At 39.3% G+C, this 23,900-nt stretch overlaps 1 protein-coding gene and 1 pseudogene across 3 annotated transcripts in view; one reads left to right on the top strand and one right to left on the bottom strand.

Moving 5' to 3' along the window:
- GRIK1 (glutamate ionotropic receptor kainate type subunit 1) overlaps nt 1-23,900 on the top strand; it is a 133,344-nt gene that overhangs the window by 23,841 nt on the left and 85,603 nt on the right. The gene's annotated exons all lie outside the window — the stretch shown is intronic.
- Nucleotides 16,210-20,743, bottom strand: LOC122746042 (annotated as a pseudogene).

The following is a 23,900-nucleotide window of genomic DNA, read 5'->3' as shown; positions in this document are numbered from 1 at the left end:
CCACCAACAATGCATTAGTGTTCCAATTTTCCCACAGCCTCTCCAACATTTATTATCTTCCTTTTTTGTCATTTTAGTCAATCTGATAGGTGTCAGGTGGTACCTCAGAGTTGTTTTAATTTGCATCTCTCTAATCATTAGAGATTTAGAGCATTTTTTCATATGGGAATAGATAGCTTTGGTTTCTTCATCAGAAAACTGCCTGTTCATATCCTTTGACCATTTCTCAATTGGGGAATGACTTGGATTCTTATAAATTTGATTTAATTCCCTATATATTTTAGAGATGAGGCCTTTATCAGAAGCACTGGCCTCAAAAATTGTTTCCCAGCTTTCTGCCTCCCTTCTAATTTTGGATGCATTGCTTCTGTTTGTACAAAAAATTTTTAATTTAATATAATCAAAATCATCCACTTTGCATTTTATAATATACTCTATCTCATGTTTGAACAGGCAGTTTTCTGATGAAGAAACCAAAGCTATCTATTCCCATATGAAAAAAATGCTCTAAATCTCTAATGATTAGAGAGATACAAATTAAAACAACTCTGAGGTACCACCTGACATCTATGTTGATCTACTGTGATGGACTGTATTCTTCTCACCAATGCAATGGTACAGAAGAGTTCCACGGAACTCATGATGGAAGAGGATCTCCAAATCCAGGAAAAAAAAAAGAACTGTGGAGTATAGATGCTAATGAACCATACTATTTCTTTTGTTTCGGGTGCTGTTGTTTTTCTATTTTGAGGTTTTTCATCATTGCTCTGATTTTTCTCTTATACCATGACTAATGCAGAAATATGTTTATATAAGCTTTCCAACTTCAGATTTTTCTCCCTTCCTCCCCTCCCTCCCCCCTCCCCTAGACAGCAGGTGATCTGATATACGTTTTATATATATATATACATAATAACATTAAACATATTTCTGCATTAGTCATGGTATAAGAGAAAAATCAGAGAACTATCTTTACATGTAACGGGAAAAAAATAAAATAGTTTATTAAAAAAAAGGACTTTGATACAAACCCTTATTCCTACTGTTGTATTATGATAAGAAGTTATTATTCTTGGTTATGTGATTGCTTTCTGGTGAATAAATGTTAAACTGATTATTATCTTATCATTTAGCAAATCTTTTATGTTAAAGAGCCATTGATTTGTGGTATATAGGAAGCATCCTTGTTGGGATTTAGGACCTAAAGTGATGAATAGTACCATTGTATCCCTCTCACAAAATAGTTACAGCTAAGCTCTTGAAAAAAAGTACTGAGTTGTAATCATGTGATGGTGGTTCTTTGTAATTCCCAGACTTGTTAGTGAGAATGTAGGTTAGTGTGAGCAAACCATCCCAGAGAGAATAAGTAGGAATCTGGCCATCATAACTTGGATATACTGAAAAATATTTTTCCTTATTCTGTTTTCCAGGTAAGATATTTTTTGATAGATACTTTCCTTTTTCTTTTCTTTTTTTTTTACTCTTCTGCTTTTGTTTTAATATTTCTACTTGTGTTCTAAAGTTATTGAGTTATATCTGTGACATCCAATTTTTCAGCATGTCTCCTATTTATATTAGGTTTTATGTGGTATCTTTTGAGAGATTTTCTTTGTAATTTTTTCCCAGAGCTCTTTTAAAATTTTATGATTTAATTTTTCTAACTGAGGCTCTTGGTTTGGGATTTTCTGTCAGGTGTTAGGGGTAGATCTTACTCAGGTTGCCATCCCATTACTTCAGGTTTGATGTTGGGGCAAGGTGAGACACTTAGAGATCACAAGAAGTCACAAAAAGAGGTTTACCAGCTTTAACATAGAAAGAATATGCAACAAGAATACAGTAGTATTTAGCTCAAGTAGATATGGCTCCTCATCTTCAGATTGAAATACATCTGTTCATATTATTTTGGGACATCCACCAAATTTGAAGGGACCCAACCACATATGGATCAGGTTTTTGTTTTTTTTTTTTTGCCTTTAGGTTACCAGGAACAAAAATAGCTAGGATTTATCTAGCACTTTAAGGTTTAAAACCACTTTCCCAACCCTGGGATGTAAATGCTATATTATTATCCGAATTTTTAAAAAGGAAACTGAGATAGACAAGTTAAGTGACTTACCCAGGGCTACACAGTAAATATCTGATACCATATTTAAATTCAGTTCTTCTTGAGTCAAGGTCCAGAACTCTATGCATTGCCTACCATATGAATACAACCAAAAGATTACAAGAAAGCAGCATCCAGGGAGATGCAGTTTGGGCCTTGCCATCTAGCCCCACCTCCAGATAAATTTAATCCTGGATTTGTTCCATCTTACAGAAAAATAGCAAGCTAACCCATGTTTAAGGAGTTAGGGTAGGTTGTGGAAGAGGCTTTTAGGGAGGGGGAGGGTCCTGTTAAGGATTGGTCTTATTACAGATCATTGGCAAGGTCCTACAGATCTTCTATGTCAAATGGACTAGTATCAAATACAAATAGAAACAGATCCCTGTGGGACAAGTATTGCCTTAGAAAACCACAAATTAATAGTATCTATGTTTTATTATATTTGGGGACAGCTAGGTGGTACAGTGGACAGAGTGCAGGGCCTAGAGTCAGGAGGACCTAAGTCAAATCTGTCCTCAGACATGTACTAGCTGTGTGACCCTAGGCCAGTCACTTAACCCTGTTTGCCTTAGTTTCATCATCTGTTAAACAAGCTGGAGAAAGAAATAGCAAATTTACTCCATTATCTTTGCCAAGAAAGCCACAAATGGGGTCACAAAGAGTTGGACACCAACGAAATGACTGAACAGCAATGTTATTTTTTATATATTTTGTTAAATATTTCCAGATTACATTCTAACCTGGTTAGGGATGTACTTAGGAGTTTTGCAGGCCATATGTGGCCCATGGACCATGAGTTTAGCACCTCTGTTATTGAGAACCTTCCATCACATAAATACTTTTGGGGCATTTTCTGGACAATTCTCTTTGAATAAAAAGTAGTAAAGAGAAAAATTAAAACAAAAAAGAGTATAATCCCACTCCTGGTGAAGGAGTTACAATAAAGAAAAATGGAGTGGGGGGGGAAGAGAAATTGTGAAAATGTGAAAAAGAACAGAAGACAGTAGTTTTTTCCTACTTCCTACAGAAGGACCAAATCAAATCTTAGTACTTAACAATCTGGTCCATGTGCTAAGTGATACCAAATCTTTGCAGTTTACACTAGGTCTCCTGCTGATGGTGGTGGTGGTGATGATGGTGGTGGTGGTGGTGATGGTGATGGTGATGATGATGGTGGTGGTGGTGGTAGTGGTGGTGATGGTGGTGGTGGTAGTGGAGGTGGTGGTGGTGATGGTGGTGGTGATGATGGTGGTGGTGGTAGTGGTGGTGATGGTGGTGGTGGTGGTGATGATGGTGGTGGTGGTGATGATGGTGGTGGTGGTGGTGGTGGTGATGATGGTGGTGGTGGTGGTGATGGTGATGGTGATGGTGGTGGTGGTGGTGGTGATGATGGTGGTGGTGGTGGTGATGGTGATGGTGGTGGTGGTGGTGGTGATGATGGTGGTGGTGGTGGTGATGGTGATGGTGGTGGTGGTGGTGGTGATGATGGTGGTGGTGGTGGTGATGGTGGTGGTGGTGGTGGTGATGGTGATGGTGGTGGTGATGATGGTGATGGTGGTGGTGGTGATGGTGATGGTGGTGGTGATGGTGATGGTGGTGGTGATGGTGATGGTGGTGATGATGGTGGTGGTGGTGGTGGTAGTGGTGATGGTGGTGGTGGTGGTGGTGATGGTGATGGTGGTGGTGATGATGGTGATGGTGGTGGTGGTGGTGGTGATGATGGTGATGGTGGTGGTGATGATGGTGGTGGTGGTGGTGATGATGGTGGTGGTGGTGGTGGTGGTGATGATCAACAGCAGCCCTAAGAACCTAGAACAAGGAACCCAGAAAGGATGAAACCTGCAGAGGCACAGATTCTTCTCCTGATACAAAGAGGTGACCCTGATCAGGAACAGCACCAGGAATATCAGGCCCACAAGAAGAGATGATACTTTTTTTTGTGAGGCAATTGGGGTTAAGTGACTTGCCTAGGGTCACACAGCTAGTAAGTGTTAAGTGTCTGAGGCTGGTTTTGAACTCAGGTCCTCCTGAATCCAGGGCCGGTGCTCTATACACTGCAGAGATGATACTTTTAGCCTAGGCAACAATTCTTTATCTGTAGTAAAGAGACTAGAAGTCAAAAGCCTCTCACAAGCAATGTGTCCTGGAGTCTAAATTGATGCAAAGACTCGCCCAATACCACCATCTACTCACTCACTGAAACTCCTCCTCCTTGAGTAGTGCATCAGGCAGATTATACCAAATGTTTGCTTTTTCCACAGGAGCTAAATAAGGATTCTCCCTCATCCTCATTAATGAAACTCAGAATTAAAACCGATTCATGTTTCTTCCAAGTAAATACAGATTCTCTATAGTTAGTTAAATAGTGATAATTTCACCTCCCCTGTGCTGTTAGAAAGCAAAGAATCTTCCAACAATGCAATGCTTTGGTACCCAGAGTCTTCCAGGCAAGCAGCTGTCCAAACCACCCCAGAGGAAAAGAAGGCTGTTAACTGATGAGAGCCTGTACTGTTTTTTCAGGGTGTACCAACCCCTCTCCAGGGTAGAAGACCTCAAGGCACCAGTGACTCTACACTGGTGAAGAAATAAGCAAAGACTTGAGAGGGTCGGCCAGAACAATGTCCCAAAGTGGTCCATTATTATCCTGCCCTATTCTTAGAGACTGAATGCAAGAAATCATTGGATTGGAGAGTCTTTCTTTTTCCTAGGATGTCATATATTTGTCACAGAGATAGTTTCTGAGAGACATCTGACCTGGCCAGTCAGGCATGTGATGATGTAACTGTTGATAAATAAATGTCTTGCCCTGAGAAGGGCTGGTACCATTTTGCCATCTGAGGAAGGCTACTTGTGTTAGGTGGGTTTTCTAGACATTGCTCTGGGGCAGTTGATAGAGTGCTCTGTAACCTGGAATGCAGCTAGGCAGGAAAAGCTGCCTTGTTTTAATTTGGGTCATTCATATGTTCTAACGTCCAGTACAAGATGGCATCACCACCCCAATATCAAGATTGGCAATGGAGGCGCAGCTAGGTGGTGCAGTGGATAAAGCACCGGCCCTGGATTCAGGAGGACCTGAGTTCAAATCTGACCTCAGATACTTAACACTTACTAGCTGTGTGACCCTGGGCAAGTCACTCAATCCCAATTGCCTCACCAAAAAAAAAAAAAAAAGATTGGCAATGGACCCACTTCCCAACCCCTGCTCTTCTTCTTCTTCTTCTTCTTCTTCTTCTTCTTCTTCTTCTTCTTCTTCTTCTTCTTCTTTTTGGTGAGGCAATTGGGGTTAAGTGACTTGCCCAGGGTCACATAGCTAGTAAGTGTCAAGTGTTTGAGGCTGGATTTGAACTCAGGTCCTCCTGAATCCAGGGCCAGTGCTCTATCCACTGCACCACCTAGCTGCCCCCCCCCACCCCCGGCTGTTCTTGCAATGGCTCTGACCTAGTTGTTTACTATATGATGATTCTGATGAGTGCTGACATGTCCCATTAAGAACTGTATGTAGTAGGAGGCATTGACAAAATTCCTCCTTGACCCCTAAAGTGAGAGCTCTTGATTTTCTGGTCCTGTTCTCTCCCATACCAGCCACGCATATTCAAACAGTATTTTTTAGTAGAGTACATATATATAATTAGAAATGTCCTAGTACAACTATATTTGCTAATTATTTTACCCCTTGGTGCCACTAATTCCCACCTGGCCAATCCCACATACTAATTAAGTTGGCAGCATTATTGAAAAAATAGTTCTGTTTCAGGTTTGAGCAAAGGAAAGAGGATTTTCATTTTCTTCCACTACAGAATACCCACAAATCTAACTAATTTGTCTTTCTGGATTTATTATACAAACATTACCAAATGCAAAAAATGCTTTAAAAATCTGCTTTGTTTGTTAGGTGCAGGGATGAGAGGGAGGAATTTATAATGTGAATTTCTAAAATTTAGATTTCTTTTCTAGGATAGACAATAGAAACATCTGGTAACTGCAAGTTCTCTCTTCAGTGAATGGTTGATCCATTAGTACAGATGCTAACATAATCTACTTTTAAAATTCTTGTAATGCCTAAAAACCCTCAGTTTTCCCTTGTTTCCATGATAAATTGTGTCAGAGAATGTCTCTTCTTTATGGATAACATGTGGCCTATGCACAGTTACTTTAATGGAAACATATCAATTCAACAAATATTTAAGTGCTAACTATGTACTAGTTGCTATACAGAATATAAAGAAACATAAAACAGTTCCTCCCCTTCAAAATTTTGTATTGAATACAAATAATATATATGTAATATGTAATGATATATAAAATATACTTACACATGTGAAATATTAGATGACAGTAGAAGAATTTAATAGAAAACAGCAATAAAAGAGATTTCATAAGGGAGTTATTTTATAAAATGGTTGCACAGTGGATAGAGTGCCAGGTCTGAAGTCTAGAAGACTCATCTTCCTGAATTCAAATCTGGCTTTGGATACTTACTAGCTGTGTGACCCTGGGCAAATCACTTAACATTGTTTACTGCAGTTTCATCATCTGTTAAATGTGCTGGAGAGGGCAGCTAGGTGGCACAGTGGATAAAGCACCAGTCCTGGATTCAGGAGGACCTCTGTTCAAGTCCAGCCTCAGAGACTTGACACTTACTAGCTGTGTGACCCTGGGCAAGTCACCTAACCCTCATTGCCCCGCAAAAAAACAAAACAAAAAAACTTTAAAAAACAACAAAAAAAATATGCTGGAGAAGGAAATGGCAAACCACTCCAGTATCTTTACCAAGAAAACCCCAAATGAAGAGTCAGACATGGTTGAAAATAACTGAACAACAGAATTACATATACATATATGTATACACACGTACACATGTGCATGTGTATCTAGTTCTTGAAAGGGGCTAAAATTCTAGCTAGTCTGTTTAAAATATCTAATGAGTGGTCGCCAATAAATTATAAGCTTTAGCAAGAGTTTAGACTTTTAAGCATTTATTAAGGAGAATAAAAATTTGGTGAAGAGAGATAGAAAGAGGCCTAGATTCAGCTATCTATCTCAGGGAGCTACAGTTCTGCTCTGCTCTCCATGAGAGTTCTGGTGAAAAGAGCGAGAGGGCCAGCCTCGCCCCCTCTTCCTCCCAGAAGCAAATGTCACTTCCTGACGCCAAAGAAAAGCCACATGTCTTGCTCTCAGGTGCCTTCTCCTCATGGCAGAGCTTTCCTACAGTAAGTCTCCAGCAGGTGGCATCATTCCAATCGTTACATTCTATAAACCCTGGAGACAAAACTGAGTCAAGCATGCAAAAGGAAAATCCATGTTCTTATGGGGTCGCTATAGGGAAACATCCCTTAAATTTTGAACTTGTTTTGCAGGTTAGAGGGAACTCTATCTATAGTAGGAATTCTGGCATTTATCCCTGTTCTTGCCTGTCATCCCTCCCTGATCCAGTTTACCAGTGAGACACCTCTTAAAGAGAAACACATATTCCCTTAATGTCCTTCAATGTGGGCTCCAACCTTCCCATATAAATCTTACATCAACAAATCCATTGGCTTTTTTTCAGTCCCTGTCCATCTTAAACTCTCTGAAGTATGTGACATTTCTGAACACCTTCTTCTTGGTACTTTCTTTCCCTTCGCCTTCCAGACACTGTGCTGGAGCAGGAGATAGAGTGCTAGACCTGAAGTTATGAATACCCATGTGAAGGAAAAACAGAGGCTGCAATAATTTTGTAGCATTTTGATGGATTAATAATATTGAGATCCCCTTCCCAAATATCTGGTAGCCTAATAATAGAAAGTCCTAAACATCTATTGAAGAAGGAACATAATACAATAAACTGGGTAAGGACCTAGTTAAAGCAGGTGATTTGATCCACTGTCATAAAAACTGCTTGTTATTTGATAAAACACCTGCAGTCTGGTCTAAATGGTTGCTTCAATCTTGCAATTTTGTCTCAAGAAACCTATTTCACAAGTGTAAAAGTATTTGGTCTCTTCTTCTTGTCTCCTGCCCTAAAATGTCTTTTCATTCTACTAATAAACTCTGACAGTGGCATGGGAAATATTATCCTATAAACTGCTTCTCCATCCCTGTTTTTCCCTTAAATAATTTCCCCCATCTCCTTCCCTCTCCTGTAACAGGGTTTTTAAAAAATACCCTAAGTTGCCACAGACTGCAGCAATTTCCTTAGCATGCCTTAACGTATTTTTATTATCAATGTGACTTCATATCTTTGACACACAGTCACCAGATTCCCCCACTGACAGATTGTTGTGATAAAAATCTGTGATAAAGAGAAACTGAACTACAAAGTTCCAAGGATGATCAATTTATTAGGAAGCCTGGTAATTGCCAATAACTGAGGTCAATGGCTCCTCAGTAGCCAAAGACACCTTTGATAAGCAAAGCAACTCTTTTATAGTTAGTCACATAGGATCTGGTGATGTAAAATAAACCAGGGCTATTATTGATCTAACAAAGCTAGGGGGTGGGCTTACATTTGGCTTGACTCAGAGAAGGGGTTTCCAGAAGCCATGGCAAGGGGAAAAGCATAGAGTTGGCTGACATATTCCAGAACATCTCATGGTGTGAAAAAATCCTGTGACCAAATTGACTCCTCCTCCCCACCCCCCCACCCCCAGCCCTGGCAATGGTCAGCAAAAGCTCACAGGGGGGTGGGCTTTGTGGTCAGGCTGTAGCCTATAGGAATAGGGAAGCTAAAATTCTTACAGATTCTGCCACTGATGCCTATTCAATTAAGTACAAATTTAATCCACAAATATAATACACTGATTAGAGACAATTCTCCATCAATAATTAATAAATAAAGCAAAATAAAATGGGGGACCAATTGTCAATTTCACAAGGTACCTCTTCCAAGATGTTGCATTCTTTACAGTAAAGATAATTTCCCAACACCCAAGTTTGAATCCAGCTTCAGACACTAGCTGTGTGACTCTAGGCAAGCCATACCAGTGGTTAAGTAAATAAAATATTGAAACATTTTTCCTTAGCCCTCACTACTTAGAAACAAAATTTACCATCTTGTTCATCTCTCTCAGATGCGTACATATTAACAATTGTTGATTATTCCTCCCAGGGCCTTTTTCTCCCTGGCTAGACAGGGATGCTGAGGATGAGGAGGAGAAAAGGATGATTGGATCTGAAGGATCAGTTTGAAGTATCTCCTGCTGCAGTACACCTTTTTCACTGGAATTAATAGCTGACATTTACATATTGTTCTAACATTTTCTTTTTCTTTTTTTTTCTTTCTTTCTTTCTTTTTTTTTTTTTAGCGAGGCAATTGGGGGTTAAGTGACTTGCCCAGGGAAACAAAGTTAGTAAGTGTTAAGTGTCTGAGGCCGGATTTGAACCCAGGTACTCCTGACTCCAGGGCCAATGCTCTTATCCACTGCACCACCTAGCTGCCCATTTTCTAACATTTTCAAAGCATATATTATCTCATTTGATCTTCATGACAAACCTGTGAAGTTGATTGTTATGTCCATTTTATACATGAAGAAACTGAAGCTAAGAAAGATTGAATGGTTTATATTGGACCACACAGATAGTGACTGAGGTGTGATTCAAACTCAGGTCTTCCAGACTCCAAGTCTAGCACCATATACACTATATCACTTAGCTTCCCGACTTGAATTGAAAGAAATGACAGTTTTAGTGTCTGTGAAATGAACTTAGTTTAAGCCAATAACATATAACAATATGAAAACTGTAACATATTGTTGAATTTCCACTCTAAATGGATTTTTAAAATACAAAAGAAAAAGATATTAACATAATGATATGCTCTCAAGAATGTGAAGCAACACTTAGGTAAGGCTCCTGAAACCTCTTTAATTCCAGCCCTATTTTGCAAAGGAATTAGTGCATATATGGTTTTGAATCATCTGATTCCACAACACAGGCAAAGTAAATCATCAAGTATTTTTATATCACTGCTGTGAAAATGCTGTCTTCTGAATTTAATAATGTGTTCTTTAAAAAGATTTCTCCCATGTATTGTTGGAGAATCACCTTAGTTCACCTTTGCGCTTAAATATTTTAACACTTGCCAAAAAGCCACAGATTAGAACAGACTCTTTTCATTCGTAGCTTTAAGATTCAATTAAGAAGATTTAAATTAGATATTTCCAGATTTTAAAAGTCCACAGTTGAATAAAAAATGAATTGTGTCATATTCATAATTGTTAGCAAGATTAAAATTGTAAGCACCTAAATTATATCTCTCTTAGGACATAGATTGGACTACTAATGTAGGTTTTGTTTTTGTTTTTTGCCTCAGGAAAATGTGTTATGATAAAAGAAGGGGAAATTCAGTCATATAAAAAATCAATTCAGCAAACAATTAAGTATTTATTATGTTCAAGATACTGTACTAGGCACTGTTGGCACCAAAATAAAAAAGACACAATTCTTGCCCTCTATCCACTGCGCCACCTAGCTGCCCATGTTCTAACATTTTCAAAGCATATATTATCTCATTTGATCTTGATGACAAACCTGTGAAGTTAACTGTACTACAAAATACATTGCTTCACAAAAAATCTAATGATTACTGTAATTGTTAGTCAGCAAACATTTATTTTAAAAAATAAGTTTTTATCGATGTCTTCTGTTTTTATATCATCAGAGTTTACCAATTATCCCTTCCCCTCTCTTCTTTCAGAGTCATCTGATAAAACAGAATATTTTTTCAAGACACAAAAAAAGATAGAGGCCCCAAATTACCACATCTCATCAATACATTTTAATAGTCCAAAAACTGTGCAATGTGCAACCCCTATAGACCTCCAAACTCCACAAAAGGGTAAATTGGTGCTGTCCTCTCATATCTGTTCTTTCAAGTAATTTTTGAGCTTTAAAATTTTGCTACATTAACTTTTGATTTTTTTGCAGGTCATTCTTTCAATTTATATTGTAGTCATTGTATGTATTTTCTTGGTTCTGCTTACTTCACTCTGAATCAATTTATATAGACTTTCTATACTTCTCTGTATTCATCTCATTCATTATTTTGTACAGCAAAGTAATATTCTATTACATTAATGTACCACAATTTGTTTAGTCATTTATCAATCTATTTTATTTCTGCTTTGCTATCCCCCCAAAAGTGCTGCCATAAGTATTTTGGTGTATATGAAGACTTTATTCTTATCCATAGTTTCCTTGGGCAATATTCCTAGTAGTAGAGTCTCTGGGATAAAAGGTATGGAATTTTAGTCATTATACTTGCATAATTTCAAATTGCTTTCCAAAATGGTTGTACCAATTCACAGCTCCACCAACAATTACATTAGTGGGTCTATCACCACAAACTACTCCTTCCAACAATGAGTGTTGCTGTTTTTATCATCTTTGGCTATTTGCAACATGTGGGCTGAAACTTCAGGGTTGTTTTGATTTGTACTTCAGGACATTCTTTCAAGATGATTGTTAATACTTTACAGTTCTTCTGAGAAATATTTTTTATATCCTTTGACCAATTGTATGTTGGGGAATAGCAGTCTATTAAATAACTATGATGTGGCAGGGACTGTGCTTAATACTGAGGATACAAACAAAGAGAAAAGACTGTTCCTACTCTTAGGAAGCTCACTGTTTAATGGGAGAGACAGCATGCAAACAACTATTGACAAACAAGATATAGGATAAATTGGAAATAATGGTACAAAATCATAAGGATTGATCAAGATCAGGAAAGGCTTCCTGTAGAAGGTGGGATTTTACCTGGGACTTGAAAGAAGCAAGGAGGTGGAAATGAAGAAGGAGAGAATTACAGGAAGAGGGGACAAATAATGAAAGTACCTCAAGGGGGCAGCTAGGTGGCACAGTGGATAGAGAATTGACCCTGGAGTCAAGAGGACTTGTGTTCAAATCCGGCTTCAGACACTTGATACTTACTAGCTGTGTTATCCTGGGCAAGTCACTTAACGCCAATTGCCTCACCCAAAAAATAAACAACAACAACAACAAAAGGAAAAAAAAGTACCCCAGGGTCAGGATTTGGAATTCCTTCTTTGAGAAACAGCAAGGAGAAAAGTGTCACTAGATTTCAGAGTACATGGAAGAAGGTGGGGGAATAAGGTATAAGAAGACTGGAAAGGTAGGGTAAGTAGGTTATGAATGCCAAACAGAAGATTTTATATTTGATTGTGGAGGAGATAGGAGCCACTGGAGTTTATTGAGTATTGGGTAGTAGCGAATCTTTAGGAAGTGGCCAGTCTTTAGGAAGATCACGTTTTACTAAGAGGGGGATGGACTGGAGTGGAGAGAGACTTGTGGTATACACACCAATCAACAAGCTATTACAATTAATGTGATGAAGGTTTGCATAAGGGTGGTGTCAGAATAAGAGGATGGAAAGGTAAAATTGACAAGCCTTGGCAATAGATGAGATATGGAGGGTGATGGTGACTAGTCAAAGATGACACCTATGTGCCTAGAGGACTAGGAGGGTTGGTGATATCCTCAGCAATAACAGGGAAATTAGGAAGAGAGGACTGTTTGAAAGGAAGGTTGAAAATGAGGCCAGTCTTTGACATGTCGAGTTTAAGAAGTCTGTGAGATATCTAGTTTGAGATGTTCAATAGATAGTTGGAGGTTAGCAGAGTTAGAGCTGAATAAGTGGATTTGAGAATCATCAACATGGAGATGATAGTGTAATCCATGAAGGGCTATTGGGATCATCAACCGAAATTGTTCTTCCTTTGTATTTTTTAAAACATAATAAATATTTTAATTTAAAGTTTTGAATTCCAAATGCTACCCCTCCTTTCCTCCCTCCCTTCTCTCCTCCCTGAGTTGGTAAGCAATCAGATAAATCTTCCTTTGTACTTGGAGGAGACCAGTGACATCACTATGCTGGGGTGAAGTACAGTATGGCTGATCAGTCCAATATAAGCTCTGAAGATGCTACCACAGGTTGGAAACAAATAGTCCATTTGGACATTTGGGATGGAGACGTTTCTAGATTTGTGCATCTTACCTTCCATTTGTGCTACTGTGATTCTGCTTTACTCATAGATCACAGCACCTTCTTTGATGTGGGCATGCCATGCTGGGTGGTCCTTTGCTAGTGTCATCCATGTTTCACAGTCAATACAAAAATTCTTCAGAGACATCTTGAGAATGTCCTTGTATTACTTCTTCTGGCCTCTGTGTGAACACTTGTCTTGTGTGAGTTCCTCATAAAATAATGTTTAAGAAGTGCAGTTGGCATTCAGGTTACTTGGCCAACCTATCAGAGTTGTTCTCTCTGCAGTAGAGTTTGAATACTTGGAAGTTCAGCTCAAGAAAGAATCTCAATTTCTGGTACTTTTATCTTGCCAGGTGGTCTTTAGAATCTTCCTAAGACAATTCAAATGGAAGCAGTTCAGTTTCTTGGCATGGTACTGGTAGACTGTCAAGGTTTCACAGATATACAACAATGAAGTCATCACAATGGCTCTGTAGACCTTCATTCTAAGACCTCTTTTCTCCCACACTTTATTTTGAAGCCTCCCAGATTGCTGAGCTAGCTCTGGCAATATGTGAATCATCATCTAGGTTGACATCCTTGAACTAACATACTGCTAAGGTAAGTGAGTTTATCTACAGCATTCAAAATTTCTCCATTTGCTGTAACTGATGGTTTCATTATAGATGGTGCAGTGCTGGCTGGTGGAGAAACTCTGTTTCTTGGTATTAACCATCAGGCTAAAATGAGCATACATGGCAGAGAATCGATCCATATTCTGTTGCAAACAGGCTGCATTGAATGCACAATCATCTTTGAACAAAATGTCATACACCAGTTATCCTTTCACTTTAGTCTTGGTTTGTAGCCTTTTCAAGTTAAATAAGTTTACCATCAGCTGGATAGCTAACCTTGGTACCAATTTCATCCTCATTGAAGGTGTTCTATAGCATCATGGAAAACATCATGCTAAAAAGCATGGGAACAAGCACACAGCCCTGCTTCACTCCATTAGTGACTGGGAAAGTATAAGAGTATCATCAATTATCTAGAACCTATGCAAGCATGCTATAATGAAACTGGCATAAAATACTGATGAACTCCAGACACCCAAATTTTCCCATGATATTTCACAAGCCCTCATGACTGACAGTATCAAAGGCCTTGGCCATGTTGATTAATGTTGTATACAGAGCTATTATGCTCCTGGCATGTCTCCTGGAGTTGTCATGTAACAAACACCAAGCTGATTGTTTCTCAGCCCTTTCTGAAGCCACACTGGCTCTCAGACAGATGACCATTTTTCAGGGGAAGGAGCAACCTATTAAGGACTCTGGCAAGAATCCTGCCAGCAATGACTAAGAGATACTCTCCCACACCCTGCCTCAGTGTTTTTCATAGTAAAACTTGTTTCCTTTTCTGTTATAGAGGTGGATAATGATTTTCTGGGGGCCAACATCCTCTTGCCATATAACCTAGAAGATTTTGGCAAACTTTTGTATGATCCTCTGCCTGTAGATCTCCGCTGAGAGGGAATCAGAACCAGGTTCTTTGCCATATGAGAGGAGCATAATGGAGTTCAAAACCTCTTCTTCAGTTGAAAGTTTGGCTAGAGGGGCAGCTAGATGGCACAGTGGATAAAACACCGTCTCTGGATTCAGGAGGACCTGAGTTCAAACTTGGCCTCGGACACTTGACACTTATTAGCTGTGTGACCCTGGGCAAGTCACTCAACCCTCATTGCCCTGCAAAAAAGAAAGAAAGAAAGAAAGAAAGAAAGAAAGAAAGAAAGAAAGAAAGAAAGAAAGGAAGGAAGGAAGGAAGAAAGAAAGAAAGAAAGAAAGAAAGAAAGAAAGAAAGAAAGAAAGAAAGAAAGAAAGAAAGAAAGAAAGAAAGAAAGAAAGAAAGAAAGAAAGGCTAGAGAGGGATTGATTTCCACCTGAGATATATGGTCAATGACTTCAGCATTTATTGATGATGGTCTATTGAGAATGCTTTGGAAGTATATACCCATCTCTCCAGGATCATGGCCTTATCACTGATCTGCGTGGCTTCATCAGTGCTGAGAAGCTGAGATGCATCAGAGATCATTGGTCAATAAATATTCTTTTTTCTTTTTTTAAATCAACTTTGTGATTTTTATTGATGGGTGACAACTTTATGTTCCTAGATATCACTAAACTGTGTACAATTAGAAACTCAACATTAGAGAATAGCAGACAAAGAAATATCAACCTTCATTATTTTGCCCATTTAAAAATCTTGTGTACATAGAAACATAAATGCAATTTGAAGTCTTTAATAGCAATAAACTTACAATCATCCATCTATTACCCTAACATCTTAATTCCAAATATTTGATCTGTGTAATGTATACTTCAGCAGTTTCCTATTGCATAATTATTAAAATTTTGTTTTCCTATTTAGAACCAGCAACATATTTTTCATTCTTTCTGTACATTTTCTTTTAAAGTAAGAACTCTTTTTCCTCTAAGAACTGGCTCGTATTTTTATCTTTTATCAAAAACTAAAGAGGGTAGGGAGGAGGTATTGCATTTTAAAAAGGTTTTCACTTTTATTTTATTTTATTTTATTTTTTTAGTGAGGCAATTGGGATTAAGTGACTTGCCCAGGGTAACACAGCTAGTAAGTGTCAAGTGTCTGAGGCTGGATTTGAACTCAGGTCCTCCTGAATCCAGGGCCGGTGCTCTCCACTGCACCACCTAGCTGCCCCTAAGGTTTTCACTTTTAAAAGAAAAGATAAAATTCATTCTCACAGAAATTCACAAGTTGTGTTGTGGGTGAAAGATTTCTTCTACTAGGCAATTAAATTGGGAATCAGATGCAAATCTCCTTTTATAATCACATGAGTCAGCATTATTCAGAAATAAAGCATTACTCAGAAATTTTTTAAATCAAGCAAGAGTCTTTCAACCAAATGATTTTGATTTGGAAGCTAAAAATCAACATAAACTATGATGTTCACAAACTCCAAGGGAGTTAATTTCTTTCTATTCTATGCCACAGTTGCAAAGGAGAAATAAAGTTTCTCTCAATAGAACCATTAGAAACAGGAACAAAGTTACTAAGAGGTGGTATTCTAGAAAGCAGGTATCTTGCACACACAGCACAGAGAAAAGTTTTAAAGCAGGTCAACTCAGCAATAGTACAGGAGGTAGGCTGTGTGTTCAGCAGAAGGCTTCACCACATGGTACTGGTTTATCACTTTGACTGCCTGTCCATCAATTAGTAACCAGCCATTCAGACCAATTTGGAAGATATCTGTAGTATAATGACCACCAGTTGCTCTGTTTCTGTGATGACAGACCACTGAGAAAAGTTGATCGTTTCTGTGACCTTTACAATTTTATTTTTTACACCTGATGAAAGCAGCTCTCTGCTAATTTTCAAGTCCACAGAATACTCAATATTCTTAATAAGTTTCTGACATCCAATGGTCTTCTCATACACGAACCATTTCAGGTACAGAACAAGAACAGTGGGGAGCTTTTCCAGGGTTACTCTCCAACTAATCTCAACCCCTTGCTTGGTTTTTGTGGTATATCCTTGGATAGACTCTCTTGCCACCAGACTCTACAATGCATCCTGGACTGTGTGTATCTTCTCAGACTGGATATCCAATTGCAAGGTAAAAAAATAGCTGCAAAGTGGCAGATTCCTTTGAACTCCGATGGTAAACTACAGATCTTATGTGTCCCCCCAAAATGCCAGTAATTGGAGTCTGAGTGAAGTTGGCTTGCCGAGTGTTTTATTCTGAGGGCCAACTTGTTCCCACTCATCTTTACTATCTTCTCCTTGTCTCTGTTCATCTTCAGGTACAGACTGTGTTCCAATTCCATTGGAAACTGAAAATCTTTCATTATTTGGTAAAAGAAGTTTCTTTAAGTTCAACATTTCCTCGTGTAGTCCGTTTAGAATAAATCTTAGATATTCTTCAGCATCTTCCTGCTGACCCTTTTCAGAGAAGCGTGACTTGATGACTGTCAGTAGTCTATATATATATTCAAAGGCAGCTCCAGGGTGGATATCCCTCACTATCTTATCACCTAGAGCTTGTTTGGCTTTTGTATGTATTGGCATATTGGTGAACTTATTCATTAGTTGAACAAAACTGTCTATTGTGGGTGTCGATGTGCATGGCTGCTGCACTTTGGAATACACCGGAATGAACTTCATTACATGATACATTGGCGGGGGGGGGGGGGGGGTGTTAAGCAACCATGCCTGCAGTGTAGCATTGATGCAGCACCAGTTTCCTTTATTGATCAGCCCCAGGAATTGCAAAGATACTGGTTTATGTATTAGCATTACATTTTCTAGTAATTCTGCAATCTTTATGGCTACAGGATCCTCTGAAACTGGAACAAGCCCTTCTTTGAGTTCAACTTGTTTTTCAGGGACCAGAGAAGATGTGGCAGGAGGGAAATATTTAGTTTCAACCTAAACCACAGGTGTGGAAGCAGAGGGCTTAGAATTGTGAAAAAGGCTAGCCCAAGATTTAGCAGGCTAATTAACAGAAAGTGATCCTGTAACAGGGGTTGTGACTTCAGCAGTAGAGGAAGCATTGTCATACTTAGCTGGATCTGAGTCAGCGCTTTCCACAGTGTACAATTCTACCCCATTGGCATCTAGGTCCTTGACAGAAGATTCAAGTGTTTGTCCATTAGCAACTCCAAGATTTTCAGTAGTGGGGGCAGCTAGGTGGCACAGTGAACAAAGCACCAGCCTTGGATTCAGGATGACCTGAGTTCAAATCCAGTCTCAGACACTTGACACTTACTAGCTGTGTGACCCTGGGCAAGTCACTTAACCCTCATTGCCCCACCAAAAAAAAAAAAAAAGATTTTCAGTAGTACCAGAATAAGGCTGTGCAACAGCTGTCCTTAATGGGCTACCCTGGCCAGCCTCTGAAGGGATACAGGACTGTTCAAAATTAGTGACATGGCATACCCCAGGCTACCCTGCAGTCCTGATATTGTCTAGTGCTCTAGGATAAGAATCATCAGTCTCAGTGTCACTGAGGAAGTCCATAGAATTTTCAAGGCTATGACAACTCCTTGGTCTAGCTGACAATGGTATATTTCTCATAAATTCTGTATCCTCTGTGCTTATGTTGTTCAGTACTGATGAATTTGCATTTCAAATAACCATAGTATCCAGGTGGCTTTTTTCTTCTTTTTATGTTCCCTTTGTCCAAAGCCACCAGAAAGGCTATCATTTTCTATATTTTCAGCTTCAGCATTAGAACTATTATCCTTTTTTTTTTACATTTTTAATTAAAAAATTTTTTTTGCAGGGCAATGAGGATTAAGTGACTTGCCCAGGGTCTCACAGCTAGTAAGTGTCAAATGTCTGAGACTGGATTTGAACTCAGGTCCTCCTGAATCCAGGGCTGGTGCTTTATCCACTATGCCACCTAGCTGCCCCCTAGAACCATTATCCAAAGCAAACACAGGGCTTGTGAACTGGCAGTTGATGGAATTGTAGTTGGTTTCATTGTGTAGGTCATCATGGTTCTTTTTGGAAATTGTGCAACCAAGTATAAACTCTGTGGCCTGAGGATTTGGCGTGCTTGAAATACTGTAGTCAGTGTTATTCAGTAAAGATTTGTCTTGCTTGATAACTTTAGTAACACCAAACTCAATTCACTGATACTCTTCCCCAGCAATATGAAAACATACATACTCCAAGATTAGCAAGCCCCTGCACCTGGCAACATCACCATTGATGCAAGAAACCCTGTGGCACCAAAAAAAAAAAAAAAAAAAAGAAAGAAACCCTGTGGCAAACCTTGGAGGAAGAGGAAAGGTGACAATGAAAGATGTTACATGCCTGTGACACCAAGAAGATCATGTAGTTCCTCTGGGGTTTCAGTGTCACGCAAAATTGTTTTGTTATATGGTGGAAGCTCAACAGAAGAATGAGAAGTCACAAAAAACTGATTGAATTCATCAGGAGCAAAATCTCCAAAAATATACTGGGGGCCATGGAAGGCCCTGTTGTCCCTGCCTCGGGGAGCCCCTGCTCATAGCCTGGGCTCCTCATGCCCACCACTGCCATCTTCTCCTCTAGCTCTCATTCAGGCACCCAATAAATAGTTTTCAAGGCTTTATAGAAGCACTTTGGATTGTTGTTATCAGCATAAAACTTAATTTCATCTGCTTTCTTACTGAATCAAGAATCTGACTTTCACCAAATGAAATAGTATAGAGGGAAAAGAGAAGGCATCCCAGGACAGAGCCAGGGAGGGGGGATTTACAGTTTTGGGGGCAAAATGGAAGAATATAAAGAGCTCCTGACATAATTACTTTAAAAAACCTCCAAATAATGCCATAAGACAATTCCTGGAGCAGCAGAACACATAAAATGACAAAATGACAGGCTGAGATCATTTTCCAGCCAAAGATGGCTTAGAATTTTGGCAAGAGGGGGCTGCTGTGCCAGGGTGGGAGTGGACTCCAATTCTGGGGTTTCACTGACACAGATCCAGCCCCAGGCAGGCTGCACCAGAGAAATTTACTCCCAACCCTCTGAATCAGCTGCAGTGCCAGCTTCTTCTGGAACTAATCTCATGGTCTGGTGAGAGAGCTGAGCGGCTGGCCAGGGTAGGGGGGAGACTACAGGGGTCTCTTCTGGAGTTGAGGCAAAATGGATGAATATCCAGCAAAGGAGACTATGAAAGAATAAACAGAGAGGTAGAGGAATCAGGAGAAAGTGTTATCATGAAAACCATAGAGAAAAGAAAGTATCAAAGAGAAGAGTGATGAACAGTGTCAAAATCTGCAAAAAGGTGAAAAGGAATGAGGATTGAAAAGAGGCCTCAGACAGTTAAGAAACTATTAATAACTTTGCAGAGAGTAGTTCAACTGAATGATGTGGTGAGAAGCCCAACTTTAAAGAGTTAAAATGAGAGTGAGGGGAAATGAAGTAGAGATACCTGTTATAGATTGAGTTCTCAAGGAATTTATCCACAAAACAGAGGAAAGATGTAGGGTGATAGCTATCAGGGATGGATTGATTAAGTGAGGGCTTTTTTGAGGATGGAGGAGATGTGGGCATGTTTGTGGGCAGTAGGGAAACAGCCAACAGATGGAGATTACAGATAAGTGAAAGAGTGGAGATTTCTAGAGGATGCTACATTCTGGTCAACATGGGATGGGTTGGATTCACTTTTGTATATAGAGGGATTTTCCTTGGCAAGAAGAGCCACCACATTATTTGAGAAAGTGAAAGAAGAGATAATGGCAGAAAGTATCTGGGTGATGAGAGATGAGAAGCAGAGAGATCTTAGGGAATGACCCCAATTTTTTTTCAGTAAACTGTGAGGCAAAATTTGCAGCAGAGAAGGTCTAGGAAGGGAATGTCATGAAAGATTTAAGAAGGGATGAAAAGGTCTGAAAGAGCTTCTGTGGTGAGTGGGATAATGAGTTAATTAAGGAGGCATAAAAGGATCGTTTTACAGCAATGAGATCCCAGTTAATAGTATGTAACATAAATCTATAGTAGACCCGGTCAGCATGGTTCTATCCTTTTTTCCAACTTTGTTCAGCTGCAAATGTGCACGAGTAAAGATAGCAGATGGTTGACATGATTCAAGGTGATAAAATAAGAGGGCAAGGCACTTACGAGGATTTTGTAGAGTAGAACTGGTTCATCAAGCAGTCAAGATGGGGAAGAGAGAAGAGTGTAGGTAGTATAAAGCTCATGGCCTGGAAGAGAACTTGGGAGTCAAGAGACTGGAGGTTATGGCGTGGGTGAAGAATATGGCTTCAGGATGAGAGGGAGAGGAAAAGGTGGAACAATAATAGATTGTGGTAAAATAAAGGAATTTCAGAGTTCATGAACATGGGAATGGTATAGTTGTGGGATAGAAATATCAAGGGTATGTCAAAGCTGTACTAAAAGTCCTTTAGAAGGTCCTCATTTAACTACTAAATAAAGTATAAACTGACCCTAAAATTCAAGGCCTCCTCCAGTCTTTATTTAACTAATCTGCCTAGCTTTATCTCACAAAACTCTCTTTTATTATAGTCCATGTTCCAGTCAAATTGGACTACTTTCCATTTACTCATCTTTTTCTTCTCAATCCTGTTTCTGTACTTTTTTTTCTCATTCTAACCTACTGTCCCTGAAAGTTATTCCTTCCCCATTTTCCTTCTAATCTATTGATCTACCTTGATTCTTTCCAGAACTAGATCAAATACTATTTCCTCCATCACACTTCCCCTGACCCTGACCACCAATCCATTAGGTGAAACTGACCTCCAATTTCTCATAACATTTTGCCTGAAATTCTCATTGATATTTATCACACATTGACTTGCATAATAGTCATCTGTGTCCACCACAAATCATAATCTTGCAGGCAGGGATTATCTTTTTTTTTGCTTGTATGTGTATCCTCGTAATTTAGCACAGTTGCCTGTCACATAGTAAGCATTTATGCTTGTAATCTGGTTCCTGACCTCATCCCTCAACTGAAATTACTAACCTCAATGATCTCGATTACCAAATTTAATTGCCTCTTCTTTATCTTCATTCTTCTCAACTATAGCATTTGAAACTCATACTTTTTCCTCTCTGTGCTTTTATGACTCGTTTCTGTCTTGGTTCTCTCTCTGCTTGTTTGGCCAGTCTTTCTCAATCTTCATATAATTGGTCTCCTCACCTCAAGTCTCTCTCCAATTCAATCAATCCATTTTCTACTCAGCTGCAAAAATTATCTTCCTAAAGTGTAGATCTGACCATCTCTCTCTCTCTCTCTCTCTCTCTCTCTCTCTCTCTCTCTCTCTCTCTCTCTCTCTCTCTCTCTCTCTCTCTCTCTCTCTCTCTCTCCCTCTCTCCCTCTCTCCCTCTCTCCCTCTCTCCCCCCCCCCTCTCTCCCCCCCTCTCTCTCCCTCACTCACACACACACACACACACACACACACACACACACCCCTCTCAATATGTTCCAGTGTCTCCCTGTTACCTCTAGAACCAAATATACCTTCTTTTATTTGGCATTTAACACTTGTCACAACCTAGAATGTTCCTATTTTTTCCAATCTTCTTGCTTTCTATTATCTTCCATGCACTCTATGATCGAGCTGTACTGAGCAAGTCACTCTTTAAGCCTCAGTTTTCTCATCTGCAAAACAAAGAAAATAATAGTATCTACATTGCAGGGGGTGTTGTGAGGATCATCCTATTCTTCAAACATTACATTGCAGTTCCTATTGCCATGCTTTTGCAATGATTTTTTGTTCTTTATGCCAAAACTCCTAGTTTCCAACTCTTAGAATACCTTGCTTCATTTAAGACTCAGCTCAAATTCCACTTCTTCCAAAAAGCCTTTCCTGGTCCCCTCATCCCCACTCCAGTTACTAGTGCCATCCTTCTAACATTACCTTCCACATACTCTATATTTATCTTGTTATCTCTTTGGTGGAGGCAAAAATGGAACAGTTTTTTCTTATTCTTCTTATCCCCAGCATTTAGCACAGTGCAGGCAGTCCATTAAGGGTGTGCAAGAAGAACGTATTGCTGTCTTAGGAGAGGGAAAAGTTAACAAGTCAAGAAGCATTTATTATTTACTAATTGCTAGGCACTGTGCTGAGTACTAAGAGTACAAAGAAAGGCAAAAACAGTACCCATCCTAAAGGAGCTCATTTTCTAATAGGGAAGATGATGTAAAGGGCAAATTGGAAGCAATCACAGAGTGGAAGGATTAAACGCATTAAAAGGCATCTGAAAATGTCTTTTGCAGAAGGTAAGATTTAACCCAATATTTAAAAGACTCAGGGGAATCTAGGGATTTGGAGAAGAGAAGGGAGAAAATCATAGGTAGGGGAGATAGCTGGTGAAAAGACATATATTCAAGAGATGGATTGATGTGTGCAAGGAACTGAAAGAAGGCTAGTGTTGCTCGATCACAGAATATATTGAAGGGAGTAGAAACGTAGGAAGGATTGTAAAGGCCATTAAAAGATAAACTGGCCATTTTCTATTTCATTCTGGAGATAATAGGGAGGCACTGTAGTTTTATTGTGTGACATGGTCACATGTTTAGGAAGATCAATTTGATAGCTAAGTGGAGGACAGACTGGAATGGGAAGAAATTTGAGACTGAGAGATCACCCAGAAGACTATTGCAACGTTCCAGTCATGAGGTGATGAGGGTCTACGTCAGCATGGCAGCAGTGTCATAGGAGAGAAGAAAACATATTCAAAGGAGGTTGCAAAGGGAAATGATAGGACATGGCAACAAATTGAATACATAGAGTGAGTATCAGTGATAATGAAGGATAATCCCTAAGAAAAATTAATATTTTGCTGTATTATTTTCTAAGAAACATCACTCTGTGATCCATCTTTTTTCTTATTTTGTCAGACCCCATTTCTGAAGGGCATAATCAATTAATATGTTCACTCCCAGGTACTAAGGCATAAGCTCATCAACCAGCTTGGGCTGGGCTCTCGTTGAGTGGGATCCTCAATTCTATTTATCCTGTAAAAAGAAGGCAGCTTGAGCTAGGCCCTCCCCAGGGGATATGTCCTTTGTCCTTGCTTTTTTTTCATCAAAGTTGGAGGCAAACTGCTAGGTTTATATCCCAAAGACATACCCCAAAAGAGGGAAAGACCTATTTGTACAAAAATATTTATAGCAGCTCTTTCTGTGTTGCCTAAGAATTGGAAATCAAAGGAATACCCATCAATTGGAGAATACCTAAACGAACTATGATATAGATGGTGATGGAATATTATTGTGCTATAAGAAATGACAGGCAGGATGACTTCAGAAAGGCCTGGAAGGACATGTCTAAAATGATG

The sequence above is a fragment of the Dromiciops gliroides genome, chromosome 3, assembly GCF_019393635.1.
Source record: "Dromiciops gliroides isolate mDroGli1 chromosome 3, mDroGli1.pri, whole genome shotgun sequence".
In the NCBI taxonomy this organism is placed as follows: domain Eukaryota; kingdom Metazoa; phylum Chordata; class Mammalia; order Microbiotheria; family Microbiotheriidae; genus Dromiciops; species Dromiciops gliroides.
The sequence above is the reverse complement of the archived record's forward strand: the minus strand, read 5'-3'. Positions and strand labels throughout refer to the sequence as shown.